Consider the following 17,820-nt stretch of genomic DNA (forward strand, 5'->3'; position numbering starts at 1 on the left):
TACACCAACATAACAAGCCAGCTCAGTAAAAATATGGCTGAACTGCAAAAGTACATGATGTAAGAATGGTAACTACTTCATTTCTGCCTTCTGTATTTCACATAAAGTTCTCCCGCAGATGACCTTAGCCTTGGGCCATGTACCAAACCACCATGCAGTATACACATGAATCTGTTATAATCAGGCTCCTTGCTATGTACTAAGTTATATGGAGTTACATTAACCGAGCTCTGACCTCAACAACATTCATTCCCAAGGCAGGGGAGGCAGTTGTGTTATGTGCTATGTATAGTATACTGACAATATTGTTACCTATAATTCCGAGGAGATACTTAACAAATGTGTTAAACTAATGAATATGATGGAACTGTGTAAAGATATTTTGGGAATGTAGACTTGGAGCATTTTTTAAAGGCACAGTAGAGGAATTAATTCTTAAAACAAGTGCTGAAAACTTAGCAAAGCTAATAAGGTGAAGAAAAGGAGAAAAATACTCTAATAAGAAGAAAACCCTAAGAATGGAACAGTGCAGCATATTTGTGAAACAAATGGATCATTGGGAGAATAAAAGAGATAGTCATATTTCATAATGAATAATCTGAATGCCATGTTGGAGAAACTGGACTTCATTTTGTGAAGTGTCATCTCAGGGTATAAGCCGGAGAGTGGAATGGCCAGGAATGGAAGGAATGTTATGATCCATTTAAGAAACATTGCAGATTTGAAATGGTGCTGTGGGGATGGAAAAGAATTCTTGAGGGGTAGAACTGACGATGAACAATGTGCAAGAGGGAAAACATTTGAAGTTGGAGGGATAGAGAGTTGAGAATCAAGAGAAGTTACAGTTCGTATGGCTCTCCTGTTGATGCATGTCACAAACAGCTGTGTATGTACATTGGTCTATACCTCGAGAGTGTTGTGGCTAACATTAGTTTTTTCATAATAGCATGTTGGTGAGAATTCAAGTTGTAAGAGTGCACAACGTATTACTCATTATGAATCCTCTGATGAAGATAGGGGGTGAGCCTAGTGTGGTAGTGCATGTCCATAATCTAAGCATTTGGAAGTCTGAGGAAAGAAGATCACTACAAATGATGCAGATAGACCTGGGCTATATAGATAGACCTTGAATGAATAAATGAATGAATGAATGATCTGTAGGTACAACATTTGACAGTTGAAACACACACATATAGATAGATAGACAGACAGATAGATAGATAGATAGAAGAAAGCAAGAAACTGAGGAAAACCAAAAGTGAGTGCAGAGAAAGATAAATAAAATGAGGAAAAGATGTCAGTTATAATGGGGGAACATTTTAAGAAATCCTTGATTGTGTCAAATGCTTTGCATGATGAGTAAAAATTGTCCATTGAATGTAGTGACAAAGCATTATTAAGAACTTTGTTGTGCTCCAAGTTTTAAGTTTGCCATGTTTCAGCTCTTAGCTCATTTCTGTAGGGTTGTTGAACTAGGAAGATACACAAAGCTCATATTCGTAATAAAAGTAGTGCAATTGTCCTTTATTGAAAGGAATAGTATGAAGTTATACAGGGATGATGAAGGGAAGACAAATGAGAAATCTACATAAGGAGAGGGAATCTTTCAGAAGAAAGTTAAATATCATTAGCTGACGTAGCTTTCTTGCTAAGATTGGTTGATGACAAAAGGTGATGATTAATTCCTTATACCCATTCCTGCCCTCAATTTCCTAAAAAAAAAAAAAAAAAAAAAAAAAAAAAAAAAACTATTGATGAGTAGGTCTGCATCCTAAAGGTTTAAAGTAGAGCTGACTGATTCTTTTTCATATATAAAAGTTTAGGTTTGTGATTTCTTTAAGATTCCTTATAAGATTGCCTTTCAAGATAAGTAATAAAGTAATTGGCCCTTTCTTTGTAACTGCAAAATGCAGCCTACCGGTAAGAGACCTGAGAAGAATATCTTGCTTGCTTACATGGTTAATCTATAACAAGGTGCTTGGGTATGAATGTACATGGGTTCTTGGGATAATTTGTTTTTCACCTGTAATAAGTAAAATGTTTAATCATGTAAGGAATATGGAAAACATGTGATTTTTTTACTTGTATTTATTGTAATCATTCACTTGGAAAACAGAATGTAACCACATTGTAATTTTTATATTGCCTGAAAGAGTCTGCTGGGAAATATAAGCTATAAGGGAAGGAATAAAGCTAGAGTTAAAATGAGTTAGAAGGAAATAACAAGAATGAGAGAGTTAGAAGGAATTAGAAGGAAAACATCTAGAATAAAGATAGGGTTAGAAGGAAAAAGTCAAGAATGAGAGAAGGAATATAGAATGCAAAAGAATAAAGGTCTGAAGGAAACCAAGAAAGTGTGTGAGTGTTTTTTCCCTTAACTCCCTCAGATAAAAAGGTCTTAGTATGGGCCAACCCTGTGGATTCCCTTTGAGCCCTGCACTGCGGGAGGCTGTTCCCCCAGACAATGATAACTTACTAAGCCCCTTCCCACAACCCATTTCCAAGCATGCATAAAAATATGGTCACATTAAATTGTTGTTGCTAAAACTATGCAAAGAGCAATTTTCATTTCCAGGTGTCTACTATGTGACTACTTATTCCAGGTGAAGATATTTTGGCACAGACATTTTATAAACAATCTGCAATAGTTTTGCCTTCAGCTGCATTTACTCCAAATGATTATATTGTGTTTGCTTCAGGAAAGAATGATATTTCACAACTCTTTAAAGGTGACATTGATGTTGTGGAGGATCATGCTGTACTACATATTAGAAATGGGTATATCGTTAAGATAAGGTATCTCACTATATTACCCAAATAGAGTGTTTAGACTTCGTGTGTATTACTTTTTAAAATTACTTATTTTTCCTAAAGTTTGCAGGTCAACACCCTACTCATGATTCTAGCTCAATGCTGGCCAGTCATTGAATGGCTTATAACCAGCTAGCTCTATTCAGGTGAAGTTTTCAGCTTAAATAAGGCTATTTTAGAAATGAAACTACCTGACACTGTAGTAGCTAAATATGTAAGTTCATTGAGAAGGAGGTGGGTGATTCATTTTACATGAAGAGAATTGTAAATTTTATTACCAAGCAAACAATCAAATAAATGGTGTAATTTGTTATCAAAGAAATAAAGTAGTGAGACAATCAATAGTGGTATAAACATATTTTGAAAGAGAACCATGAAGGCACACAATTAGCTAGGTGTAGTGTCTGGGCATCCCATTTAGGAGGCTAAAGTACAGGGGATTGCTATGAGTTTGAGGCCAGCCTAGGTTATACAGTGAGTTTCAGGACAGACTGGGCTACAGAATGAAACTATGTTTCAAAAAATAAAATAAATAAAAAATAAAAAAAGAGGTAGACAATTAACTGATTTTGAATAACCAGATTATATAAATACAATAGAACAATGAAAAATCTCTCTTACATTTTATATAATCAAGACTCCATAGGTCATGGGAATATATGAGCGAAGTTGATGAGAAGGCATTTCAAATGAAGTTAAATTGAAAACATTATATAAGCACTGCATTGAATGATCCTGAACATGGACTTAAATATTTTTTTCAATCACCTAGCATAGCTCTTGTAATGTTAAATAACATAAATAGGTAAAATTCAGCAGGCTCTCATAATGTCCCTTTCAGCCACTACTTCAATTGTTTCCATATCTAATGGTGTACTTGTTTTTGGATTTAGAGAATATAGCATAAACGAATAGCTGTCTTGCCCACAAGAAAATAATGCAGGTTTGAAAACTTAAATTTATCTTTTCCTCTTTCACTCTATACATTTTTTGCTACCTAAGAGACCTAGTGGAATATATACTCATTACTTAGTTCTAAGTGTCTTTGACATATTCCCCAGAGAAATAGAGCTCCCAGTTAGTTTTATCAGCAACTGGATTTTCTAATTATATCAGAAGAACCTTCTAACATGGCTTCTGATGCAATATTTTGTGGTCCTCACTGGCTGCAGACACAGTATTTAGTAAGGTTCAGATAGCAGGTTCAAGAGCCAGATAACCGTATCCTGGAATCCATCTTAGAGTTAGTATTTAATTGCCAGCGATTCCTTCATGCTGCTTGGGGCTTTCTAAGATTATACCTATAATTGCATTTTAGAAAGTGACAGTTGAAGAAACAGCTAGTAGCTGGTAGGTAATTTTGTGTCTATTTTAGAAAAATGATGTGCCCTTTAGTAAGCATAACAATCCTCTGGATAGTGGATAGAGGAAAAGAATGAACAAAGAAGGGTTACTGTAATCCACTCTTGGAAAGATGGTTCAAGCAAGAGAAAAGCTAATTTAGAAGCTAAGTGGTTGGGTCATTAGGTCTAATATTAACAACAAATTTGAGAAAGAAAACAGGACACATTGGACAGGAGATAGCAGCTCAAGATGCATTGTTTGTTCTCTTTTCTCTCTCTTACATGTGACTTTAGTCATATTGCCTGTCCTGTTGTCCTTGCCTGATGTTAAAATAGTCATGTCAGGAACTACGTAACAATTTGTGCCATGCAGAAACTCAGATAAGTTTGGGAAGATGCCACAGATGCATTGTCATTTCTTCCTATTGAGACCATTCACTGTGTAGTTTCTAATCTAGGACTATGATGTTACAGATATCTCTATCTCCGTGTTTGTTGCATCAATACTCATAATGTAGATGCCCTGCAAGTGGCCATTGGTGAATGAATGAGTAGAGAATATTTAGTGGCCTTAGACATAATAAAAGTAATAATTATGTGTGTTAAAAATTCTATGTTCAAATTCCTTGTGCAAATTCTGTCCTTGGAGTAAAACTTCAGACACTATTAATTTCCTCATGTAAAAGAGTTTTCCCAAGGCAAACAATGACATTCTAAAAACAATACAGCCAACTTCTAGTCAGACTTTGTTAAGACTCTGATTTTTGAAGACTGACTGTGGACTAGATGAGGCTGGTTCTCAGCTTACAATAGCATCTTTAATATTCTTTGATACCATGTTCATTCAGTTAATAATGAAACTTATACAAGCTTCCTATAATATCATGTTTTGCATAATACTCATCAGTCAATGACATCCTCCCAATACTGTTAACAGAAATTCCCATTTCTGTCAGTTCACATTCAGACAACACATTTAGAAGTATTTGTTCAAGAAAAGGCACAAGAGATCTCAACATAGAAACCCAGTCATTTGCACACTCAGGAATCCCACAAAAACAGAAGCCTAATATATATATGCAAAAGACCTGTAGGTAAAAGAGAGAAAAAATTATATATAAATTTTTAATTATATATACATATGGAAAAATAAAATAAGATTAAAAAAAGCCCTGACATGGCATCCTGAGAAAAGGAAGCTCTAAAGATGCTGTTGAGTTCATTTTCTCTTGGCCAACTACTGCCCTCACCAGCCTGCCCTTAACAGTAGTCTGTTTCCCCAGTGAGACTCTGTTGCAGAAAACTAAATTTTCATTTGCAAGTGGTTGTCAATTGGAGATTGCTTCTGGTTAGGGATGGGGGCCTATGTCCACTTTTCCTTTCAGCTCTAGGACCCCATGTGATGTAGACCTGTGCATACTGCCTCAGTCTTTTGTACTGTTGCAATGTTTTAGTTTTATAATATAATATAATATAATATGATAGGATAGGATAGGATAGGATAGGATAGGATAGGATAGGATAGGACTGGACAGGATATGATATGATATGATATGATATGATATGATATGATATGATATAATATAATAATCTCCTAGATGCCTGTTTACTTTCTAATGAGATACAGAAAGCAGGTGGAATCCAGATCGGAGGGGAGGTGGGGAGTACGTGTAAGAGTAGAGGGAGGGGAAACCATAATGAGGATATATTATGTGAGAAAAATATTTTCAATTAAAGGAAAAACCTTTTAAAAAGTAATAAAACCATACAAATGTTTCCTAAGAGAAAAAAAGGAAGAAGTATTTGCCTTAGGTCTCTTTGGAGTACAGACTTGTGAATGGAATCCCTCTGAAATGCTACATGCACACTAGGAAGGCGTAGACTGTGGATTTTCCATCAGAACACTATAGTAGTTCAGTATCTCTGTGTATAGATTCAAGGCTACCTTAAATACTCAAATTTATCAATCTCTTTGTACTAAAATAATTTAAAATAAATCACCACCATAAACATTCTGCTTAATGCAATGCTAGACAGCATAAGAAGTAGCACAGTGCCTTGATTCCTCTAAACTGGCCAAATACATGACTCACTTCTGCATAAACCTTTTTCTATAGCAGAAGTTCACACAGATTAGAACATATTGGCTGAATATAAAATATTTACCAGCATATAGACATGTCCATCCCTTTATATATGGCATATGGCTGTTTTTGTGCTTAACTGGCAGAGTAAAGTTGTGGCAGAGTTACAAAATCTAAAATATTTACCATCTAGCCTTTTATTGATAATATTTGCTGACCTCTGGTCTATAGTCATATTTGAGGAGAGAGCTTAATTATTAAGAGTAATAAAAGCTACAAGCTTTCTTCACTGAAAATTGGAAGGTACAATGGTAAAATCAGTTTCCATTATCAATAAATAATTCTAAAGCTCTGAAGTGATAGAAAAACATTAGTTTTAGAAGAGCCTTCAAAATATCCATCATCCTGCCTTCATTTTCAGAAGCAGATTAAAGCTCATAAAGGTCACTCAGAAGGTACTAGTTTGATACTCAGCCTGCTGATTTAGTACATTTTTTTTATCTCTATCACACAGTTCATGTCAAACTAGAATACATTCCCCTGAAGACATCTGAGACCACTGAACATATACTGTGTCCTCCCTATCGCCATAGTCTCTTAGCTTTATGACCTCAGACATATTACTATATCTGTCTATGTATAAGTTTACGAGTGATACAGCAAGTCACTGTAAGTATGGGTTAATCCAATCAAAATTCTGAAAACTTTCAGTTTGTTTATATGGTGTATAACATTGACAGATTTTTCTATGTTGAATCATCCTTGCATCCCTGGCATGAAGCCTACTTGGTCATGGTGGATAATTTTTTGTGATGTGTTCTTGGAGTCAGTTTGCCAATATTTTATTAAGTATTTTTGCATCAATATTTATGTGGAAGATTGGTCTGTAATTCTCTTTCTTTGTTGCGTCTTTGTGTGGTTTGGGTAACAGAGTAGCTGTAGCCAATAAAAGGAGTTTGGTAACATTCTTCTGCTTCTATTGTGTGGAACAATTTGAAGAGTATTGGAATTAGCTCTTTGAAAATCTGGTAGAATTCTACACAGAAATCATCTAATCCTAGGCTTTTTTGGTTGGATGACTTTTAATGACTGTTTCTATTTCCTTAGGGGTTCTTGGTCTATTAAAATAGTTTATCTCCCTCTGGATAGGTGAGACAGTTGTTTAGCTGGAACTGTTTAGGGGGCTCCCAGACAGGCAGTGGGATTAGGACTAATCCCTGGTGCATGAGCTAGCATTTTGGAACCTAGTGCCTATGCTGAGACAATTTGCACAGCCTTGGTGCAGGGAGGAGGGGCTTGGACCTGCCTCAACTGAGTATACCAAGCTCTTCTGACTCCCCATGGGATACCTTACCTTGGAGCAGGTGGGAATGGGGGGTGAGTTGGGAGGGAAGGGTAAGGGGTGGGAGGAGGGAGGAGAGAGGAATCTGTGGTTGGTATGTAAAATGAATGGAAAGTCTCTTAATAATAATAAAAAAGAGGAAAATTCTGAAAACTGTGACCGCAATGTAGAGAGCACTAAAAACTAGTTATCAGTCTCAAGTAATTGTTTTCATCAGCAGCAGGAGCACTAGTTTTCATTGCAGATTTAGGAAGAAAAGATTTTTAAAATTTTAAAACAAACACATGTAGATGAACAGTCTTGTTAAATAAGAAACACAGAGCCAATGCAGAGATAAAAGCCCAAGAGGTCAGAGCTAAAAACCTTTCCCTTCACTGCTGCTGTTGCCTTTTCAGCAAGAGAGCTATTTCCTGTCTGTCTTTTTTATAGACTTTCTATTCTGCCTTCTCATTGGTTGTAAACCCAACCACATGACCTCCTCATCACTGCCTGTCTGTACAGACCTCCAGGTCTTCTATGGTTGGTATTGAGATTAAAGGTGTGTGTCTCCATGCTGGCTGTATCCTTGAACTCACAGAGATCCACCTAGCTCTGCCTTCCAAAGAACTGGGATTAAAGGCGTGCTCCACCTTCGCCCAGCTTCTGCTATGGCTTGTTATTAGCTCTGACCCCCAGGCAACTTTATTTACTAACATTCAAATAAAATCACATTTTAGTACAATTAAAATATCACCATAAACACAAATAATTTTGGCTAGAATGTGCCTACACTTAAAGGTTCCAATATGGGATCTGAGGTAACATATGAAAGTTTGCAAAGCTCCCAGGTCGATACAAGTTAGGCCATTTGGAGTTCTGTGCTGAGTTTTGTGTTCTATCATCTGCTCTGCTGTTCATAACTTCTCCCTAGCTTTAAGTGTTCTGACCCTGGTGTCTGTGTGACTGGCCTTGCTGTCAGGGCCTTTGTGGTTCAGACACATCTGCATTTCTCTTCTGTGTGTTGCAAGGAAGAGCTCTCTGTCAAAGGGAGCTGACTGAAGGAAAAATTCACTATTGTTTCTCCAGAAACTTGCCTAATTAAAAAATAGCTCACTTAGAATTTTACACTGTAACTTAGGAATGATACCAAGCCATCCCCTTCTTCTGATTGCTAGCTTCCTAATTAGACACTGCTAGGGGAACATGGGGGTGAAAAGGCAAGGCCCCTTCGATCCCATTATACCAACTCAGTATTGGGAATGAAGTACCTCATTATTGCTTGCTCCAAAATTTTTCATTAATATGATTAATATGGATAGAGCTATCAACTTTCATTTTCACTAAAAAATAAAATGAGCCTAACTATATACCTATAAAGCTAACAGCTTGTGAGGCAGATGAGATGAAATTGGGGTCTCATTAAAATTGGGTATATTATGGTCTTTGTAATTAGGAGCTCAAAATATATTGTATTCATGTGCCCAAGTTTGTTATTTGACTAAGTCACAAATTGATCAGTTTTTTTTAAATGTCTAGGCATAGCCTTCACTAATTGGGACAGATTGTGCCCAAAATGTTTCTTGACATTCTAGGAAGGCTGTGAGAGCAGAAACATATTGATATTGTAAAAATCTCTTAAAGGAATATTTCTAGGCAATATTTGGAGAAACAATCATATCACTTATGTTAAATGAATGTTTAGGGTTATATAAAGCCACTTATCAATTCCTAATGACCTACCAAATATTAAATGATATACTTGAAGCTAAGAAAGATACAATACTAGGAAGGCAAAAACTTCATCTTGGTAGAGCTGGTAATGGAATAGAGAAGACAAATGAGTAAGAACATCTTCAGTATAACCTGCTATGTGTAGTGGGTAGCTAGCTGTTCTAGCTTTGACCAGGAAGTACTATCCCCATTGAAGATTCCGGTAACTGTCATACCTATGAGGTGGGGCCAAGACAGGAACCCTTAAGACCTGAGATCCGGATGTACTGGCTCTTGGTTCCTGGATCCTGGACGCTGGAGGCAGACCAAGCAGAGTTCTCCAGAGAACACTGCTGGACTGTGCTCCACCTCTCCTGGACGCTGTAACCTATCCCTTTACTTGTAAGTTACCCCACAAAATAAACCTCCCTTTTAACTATGTGGAGTTGCCTTAATACATCCACCAATAGGTATGTAATAAGATAGAGACTTCTCAGTGTTCTATAGAAGAATATGAAGAAAATGTGCTCACTGAAGAAAAGGGATAAAATGGGAAAGCAAAGGGCGGGGATAGTCTAGCTCTTCCTTGATGAACAGATAAATAAAATGTCATATATATGAAATGGAATACATTCATCCTTAAAAATTAATAAAATTCTAACACAATTCATACAATCATTTGGATGAGCCTTAGGGACATAACACTGTTATGCTAAGGAAGCCAGACATATAAGATCAGGTACATAATTTCATTTATATGATATAGCAGGAATCTTAAAGAGTCTTATTAATAAAATCAAACCCGAGGCCAGTTATTGGGGTCAATGCTGGTAGATCAGAGAGACAGATTAAACCACAGCTAACCTCACCTGGCCAACTTCTCAGCTGGTCCTGTTTCCTCAGACTGGAAGCTTCTGTATCCTCATCCCAATGGCTCTCAGCTGAACTGCTTCTCCAAAGCCTGAAAGCTTAACCAGCCAAATGCTTAACCAGACCAAAATGCTTCTAGTTCCTGGTCCTCACGCCTTATATACCTTTCTGCTTTCTACCACCACTCCCTGGGATTAAAGGGTCGCTTTCTGGGATTAAAGGCATGAGTCACCATGCTTGGATGTATCCTTGAACACATGGATTTCTGCCTCTGGAATGCTAGGATTAAAGGCGTGTGCTACCACTGCCTATCTTCTATGTTTAATATTGTAGCTGTTCTGTCTCTGACCCCAGATAAGTTTATTAGCATGCACAATATTTCGGGGAACACAATACCACAATATGAGGTACTTAGATTAACAAAATAGACTTGAGATGAAAGATATAAGGTAGAGTGAGCTGTCCTTTTTATGGATATACAGTGTCAGTTGGAAGTGGAAGAATAGTTTTGGAGACGGATCATGGTGATGAGTACATGACAACATGAGTGTGCTTATGGCTACTGAATTGTTAAAATTAGTTACAATAGTAATTTTTCTGTTATATGTATTTTACCACAGTGAAAAAACAACATGTAGAGCTTTTCTTTTTTTAATTTATGCATTGATGAGAAGTATAAATGCTGATAAGTATGATGGCTTTTTTTTTTACATTTATTTACCAGAGAAGACATGATGCATATTTAAAAGTCAGAGGACATCTCTTTTCATTGTGAGGATTCTGGGGGTCAAATTAAGGTCACCAGGCTTGACAGCAAGTACCTTTACCCCCTGAGCCACTTCAATCAACCCCACTCATTTTATATAGTTTATATACAAAGCATCTTTGCTGTGGATATCATTCTGTATAAATAAAACACTGATTGGCCAGTGACCAGGCAGGAAGTATAGGCGGGACAAGGAGAGAGGAGAATTCTGGGAAGTGGAAGGCTGAGTCAGGGAGACGCTGCCAGCTGCCACCATGACAAGCAGCATGTGGAGATGCCAGTAAGCCACAAGCCACGTGGCAAGGTATAGATTTATAGAAATGGATTAATTTAAAATATAAGAACAGTTAGTAAGAAGCCTGCCATAGCCATACAGTTTGTAAGCGATATAAGTCTCTGTGTTTACTTGGTTGGGTCTGAGCAGCTGTGGGACTGGCGGGTGAAAAAGATTTATCCTGACTGTGGGCAAGGCAGGAAAACTCTAGCTACACATCTTAGTTGTACCAATGTTAGTATTTTGGTGACAACACTTCTTAGAATTCTTGAGTCTTGATTTGTGGTAACATTGTGACATAGTCTAACAGGCCTTTGTAAAGCAAGGAAATTCTGGTGGCAGTGATAATATTCCCCACTGTCAAAAAGATACACACAGTTTCAAATTAAGAAGACAGGTTGGAGCCACCAGAAATGACAAGCAGGAATATTCCAGTAGGAATGACCCTGAAGGCTAAAGAAGTACATACTTGTTTGCTAAGAGATAGAAGAGAATGGGATTCTAAGTAGAAGCAGCAATTCTACAGGCTCTGTAAATGCATTTGATTCTCTCAACAGTCTCACAACTTTTGCAAAATGACCTTGTGGGGACTATTATCTATTCAAGTTTTAGTCACTGTGTAAGGTTAAACATCGAGTGACTTGGCAGAAAAGGAATTCTAATGCAGATATATTGAACTACAATGACTGTTTTCTGATCACCAGAGTGCAGGCTTTACAGATGGAGTATCTGCTTGATGCACCCAATTAATCAAATATGTGAGCTTTTCATTGTTCATCCAGCAATTTTGACAGTGTACTATAGATGTAACCAACTGTCTTATTAAATAAGAAATACAGAACCAATGTAAAAGAGAAAGCCAAGAGATCAGAGCTCAGAGCTAAAATCTCACCCTTCCTCCTGTGGTGGTCTTAGCTTCCCGAAAGAGAGCTATTTCCCTGTGTGTAAGTCGTTTCATAGTCATTCTGCCTTCTCATTGGTTGTAAACCCAAACATGTGACTGCCTCGTCACTGTCTGTCTGTATAGCCCCCCAGGTCTTAAAGGCATATGTCTCCAATGCTGGCTGTATCCCTGAACACACAGAGATCTATGGAATTAAAGGCCACACTCTGTCTATGGCTCTAATAGCTCTGAGCCCCGAGCAACTTTATTTATTAACATACAATCAAAATCACATTTCAGTACAATTAGAATACTACCACAGTGTACAGTTATAAACAAAGGCGATTTTGCCATGACACACCATTTAAAGCTGTTTAACAAAATTTCCAGTGTGGTCTTCATATACGTCCAATGACTGTTCCTTCTATATAATCTGTAGAAGACACAGGTAAACTCAGGTCACCAACAACTATTTTTTTTTTTTATTGTGAATAGCATGTCTATTTCAAAGGCACTCCATAATTCAGTGCCTGGCATGTAGGTACTATTCAGTAAATATTATAATTGAATGAAAACCAATCCTTACTACTAGCAACACATCTATCTAAACACAAAAGTATTGCTATACTCATGCAGCTTTTTAAAATGCCATTATTAATGAAAACAAAATAAAAAATAAAATAACAGGTTCTTTGGACTGCAATTTGATATTATTCTTCCTCCTTTAATCAACACTTCTTTTATTTTGGAGGAGAAAACCTGCCAAATTGTGTGGGGTAGGGGCTAAGGGATAGCTAAACACATTGAAGAAGGAAGGCTACAGGCTGATAAAAACCAAGTTAGTCTGAGCAGTTCAGGAGACTTTTCCATATGCAGCTCACAGAAGGTACATTTAATTCAGGACAACAGCTGTCTCCGAGGCTGTCAGGACTTGGCTTTTCCTCTGGATGTTCAACACAGAGAAAAGATTTTCCTTTGTAAAAATACAGGCTCAAGGTGGCAGCAATGTGATTTAGGGTTGCAGTGTAATCTTCCTTTTGATGAGAAACTGTTTCTTCCCAGCACTACCCAGGCACTTCAGGAAAAATAGTGCAGTGCCCAGGGCTCTGGCTCTAGCAAGTTCTACCCGCTATGCATTTCATCTAATCTTGTTTCTACAGGCAACCATTGCAAAGAGGTTTCTTTCTATGAACCTCAGGTTGGCTATTGCAAAGTCAACCTGAAGATTTATATGTTAAATAAATTACAGATGCCTCTTCAATTTGTGTTGCTGACTGGAGATGCTGATTGAGGATCTGATGAGACTCAGACATTGCTACTCTACAGTGGCCCCTTCTCTCTTTTGTACTAGGGATAAATATATCTGTTCACAGTATCATCTTCTAAGAAAAACTTTTTAAGTACAATCCTGAAGACTAAACTATTTTATATATAACTACTTCTGTATGCTCTTAAAAATAGGAATACCTTCTATGAAGCATAATCAAAACTCCATCATCACACTTAAAAGAGTAATGGTGATTTTTGTGTAACTAAATATCCTTGTGATATTCACATTTGGCTGAATTTGATTCAGAGTTGTATCTTTTTGAAATTACTATATAATTAATTACATCATTTCCCCCTATTCCTTTCTTTCTTCCAAAACACTCCAATGTATGCCCCCCTTTGCTCTCTCTAAAATTGATTGCCTCTGTTCTCCTTTTCTTTAGTCGTGATATGCAGATATATAAATGAAACCTGGTCAGTCTATATAATCCAATTGTTATGTATATGACTGCAGGTCTGGCCGCTTGCCATTGAATAACCAATCTGGGGACTGTTTTCTGGATAAGATTAGTTCTCCTGCTCTCAGCATTCCTTAGTTAGTTTTTTAGGGTTGAGGCCTCATGAGATTTCCCGCTTCCTTGTTAGCATATCTGCTGATACTGTTCTTGTTCAGGTCTTGTTTAGACAGCCATGTTATGAGACTTCCTGGAGTATCTTCCCTGACATTTCTACCAGATTCACTCTCACCGCAGACATCCTGCTTCTCTGGCTCATTCTACCCCCCTGATTTGTTCTCCCAGTCTCTGATGCAGGAACTGTGTTGTAGATGATGTCACATGAGACTGGGCACCACAGAATCACTTGTTCTCTGCATTTTGATCAGTTGTGGTTTTTCTGTAATAGTCTCAGTCTGTTGCAGAGAAGTTTCTTCATTTCAGAATTTTCTTAACTTCAGTTATCTTGCATGAAGCTTCGGAAGTTTGCTCTACTGTATAGGATTTCAACTCCAGTGATGTCTATGGAGGTGAGAATTTCATTCACCAGAAATTTTATGTGTGGATTCCATGATATAAAATTAAGTTAACCAAATTTATCACCTTTACCACCAACAGTGAGAGTGGGGCACAGAGGACCTTAAGCATGGGATGACTGTATAACATGGTGGTGGATCGACATCAGGGAGTCCAGGCCCATAGATAATGATACAATGGGAAGAAGGAAAGGTCATATAAACTGTGAATTTTGGGTGCTCATGATGTGGAGATGGAGGTTCATTCACTGCAGCAAAAGTATCAGTTTGCTAGAGATGTAAGTAATGAAGAAGTGCTGAATGAGGAGCAAGGAATAGCTTTGCTTGCAAATATGAATTGCTCTAAAAATAGACCAAGACAGAGAGACAGAGAGGCTTTATGTGTTTACTTCTACTAAGAACAAAAACAAACCAGGTAGCATGGAGCCTTTAGATTTCCTGGTTTGTGCATCTGTTAGTGGAGATAAACCAGAAGGTAGGAACACAATTCTGGGAGTTATTCAAAAGTACAGATATTACACTTGCCAGATTAGTAAATTAAAACACAGGTGCTCTGTTAAATTAGGATTTCAGGTAAATGGCAAATATTATTTCAGTATTCATTTGTCTTAAGTATTGACTATGATATACATGTATTGCCCAAGATAATTGTGTATCTGAAATGGCAGCTTTGCTCTATACCTTATATTTTATCTCATACCCCTAGTACAGGAGGCATAATGAGTTTGGCACAGGGAAAGAAGAACCTAAATGAAGTCATGAGGCCATGCTATCTTGAAGTCTCTGGAGGCTCTGTGGTTGCTAAACTATGTTTCTTTGAATTTGACACCACTCTGAAACTGAATCACAATTATGCACATGGTTTTCTTTCCTCTTCGGATTTGGTCTTCCTTAAAGTGGTGAGTATGATGACTTTCTCCCCCAACCCCACAGAATTATGGCAGAGAAAGAGAGGTCATATTCTGATATTTGCTTACAGGTTCCAAATGATCTCATACTTTTCAGCTCAATTTACATTTCTAGTCCCAGAAACAAACTTTGAATATGTGCACAGTATATTTGTTCAGTGGCAAACAACAATTTGAATCTGCTTTCCCTGTCTTCCATTCTAAACCCCCGGAAAAGAAAGTAATCACTTTCAAGGGCACCTGACAAGGACACCTACATAATAACTCAGAGGCAGTGCCTAGGACTATATAAGACGATTATAGCTACTGGGCAAAGGCTGAAATTCACAAAAGCCTCCAACACTGACTTTTGATAGAAATACAATAGATAATGCACACATGTATGTTGTATATTATAGAGTTTATAAATATGCTTCAGTATTTAACAACTTTTAATAAACATGGTTTAAAAAATGGAAACAAGTAGAGAAGTGTTCCTTTACCTTCCTTTAAGACCTTGATAAGGGATATTAAGGAATACCAGAGTGTGATTTCTCTTTCACTCCAGGAAAATATTCATTCCGTTGGTGAAGTTTCCTTTCATTCTTTGTAAAGACGCCTGATAAGCTACATAAAAATATGAAAAACAGGTGCATTCCTAGGTAAGTATATTTGATTCCTCCTTTCTTACTTCAATTATTCAGAAGATAGCATGGTCAGAAATCTAAAAAATATATAAAACTATTGTGTACACAGTTCTTTACAAGTTTACAAGATTCTTAGGTATTGCTTCGTGTATGCAGCTTTCCACAGTTTATGAAGCCTTTATTCTTGTGAGTCTGTATTTAATTTGCTTGTCACAAGAGTTCAATGGCTTAGGTGTAACACAGATTAAGAAGTTAAACTACTTGATTATACATAAACAGGATCTGGAAAAGAACACCATTGTTCCTCATTTCTTATGAAACCTCATTGATTCAGGTAAGGGGAAGGAGAGAATATATTAAATGCACACATTTTGACTCAAATTCATTGGATTGATTTAGATGTGTGGTAGAGGCAGCTTTATTTTCCCCCATTTTAAAGACCCTTATACAATCAGTCATTTCTGAAAACTGCATAGACATGAAATTCATCATAAGGAACACATTTGTTGTCCTCTTTGCTATTTGTTTTTGGAATACATTTTTCGACCTTTACTTCATTATAAAATATCAAGCCAATTGTTGAATGCCATTCAGAATGAAAAGTTCCTCATTTTCCTTGTCATGCTATCTTCTGAATATTTAAAGCAAGAAGGGTGCAGTAATCAAATACACTTATCTAGAGAATGCACATGTTTTGCATGTTTTAATGTAACTTATCATGAGTTCTTACAGAGAATGGACGTTTTCCTAGAGTGAACATTTCAGTTTGGGTAAGGATTTGGTTTAGTTGGTAAGGAAATACAATTTCACATAAAATGCTTTTGAGGGAATGATGAACATTTCCCAAAAAGAGCTGATTTTTACCTTTAAATTTATTTCCGTATTTGCATTTCAATATGAATTCTCACCGGAGTATAAAAAGCCAGTGAGTGAGGCTTCCAACTCATGGCAAGGGGTCTCTCTTTTTCCAAGTATTTCAGAGCATCATCTGTTGTTGCCAGGGAAGACAGTTTCCCTGAAGCTAGAACATAAACCTAAGATTAGTGCTTTTTCAGTCATTAGCAACTGACTCAGGGAGACTCTGGGTAGAGAGGACAAATACTGCTTGTTATTTAGTTCCCAATCAAAAGAACTGCCATAAAAATTACCAACACAGTTGTCCTTTTTGGAGGAGGGCATAAAAAGTGGGTTGGAGGTGGGGGAAGGCAGGGGTGGGAGGAGGAGGAGGGATGCAGGGGAGGGAATCTGTGGTTGGTATGTAAAACGAATAAAAAAATTAAAAAAGAATTTACCAGCACAAGTGATAACTGATTGAAATTATTGAAGTATAGCTGACAGACAACAGTGGAAAGTAAGTTTATTGAATTTAAGTGTAAGACTAGCCATTCATTGTATCCTGATTCATATTCTCTTTTCTCTCATTTTTATGCATTACTTTTTATCTTTTAATTCAACAAATAAAATTGTATATATTGATTGCATAAAATATGTTTTGAATTACACACACACACACACACACACACACACGCACACACACATACACACACACAGTAAAATAGCTAAATCATGCTAGTTAACATATGACCTTGGCTTTAGCTTTCTTTGTCAGTATCTTACTAGTGCCTTTCCTTTTGCTTTCCATTACATGATGATTAATCTCAACTTCACTAGATCTAGAATCACTTGGGAAATGGGCCTCTGAGCATGTTTTTTTTTTTTTTTTTTTTTTTTTTACGAAGTCTCTTGATTAATTCGGGTGGGAAGATGGGTGGCACCATTCCCTGAACTAGGATCCTGGGGTGCACATGAATGATTAAGTAAAATGAGCACAAGTGCTGTGGGATGTTCTGTATGTCCTGTGGGAGCCCGTTCTTGGGTTCCTCATGGCTTTACCCAGCAGGTCCATATAGAGGATGATTAGGACC

The sequence above is a fragment of the Peromyscus leucopus genome, chromosome X (assembly GCF_004664715.2).
Source record: "Peromyscus leucopus breed LL Stock chromosome X, UCI_PerLeu_2.1, whole genome shotgun sequence".
NCBI classification, from domain to species: Eukaryota; Metazoa; Chordata; class Mammalia; order Rodentia; family Cricetidae; genus Peromyscus; species Peromyscus leucopus.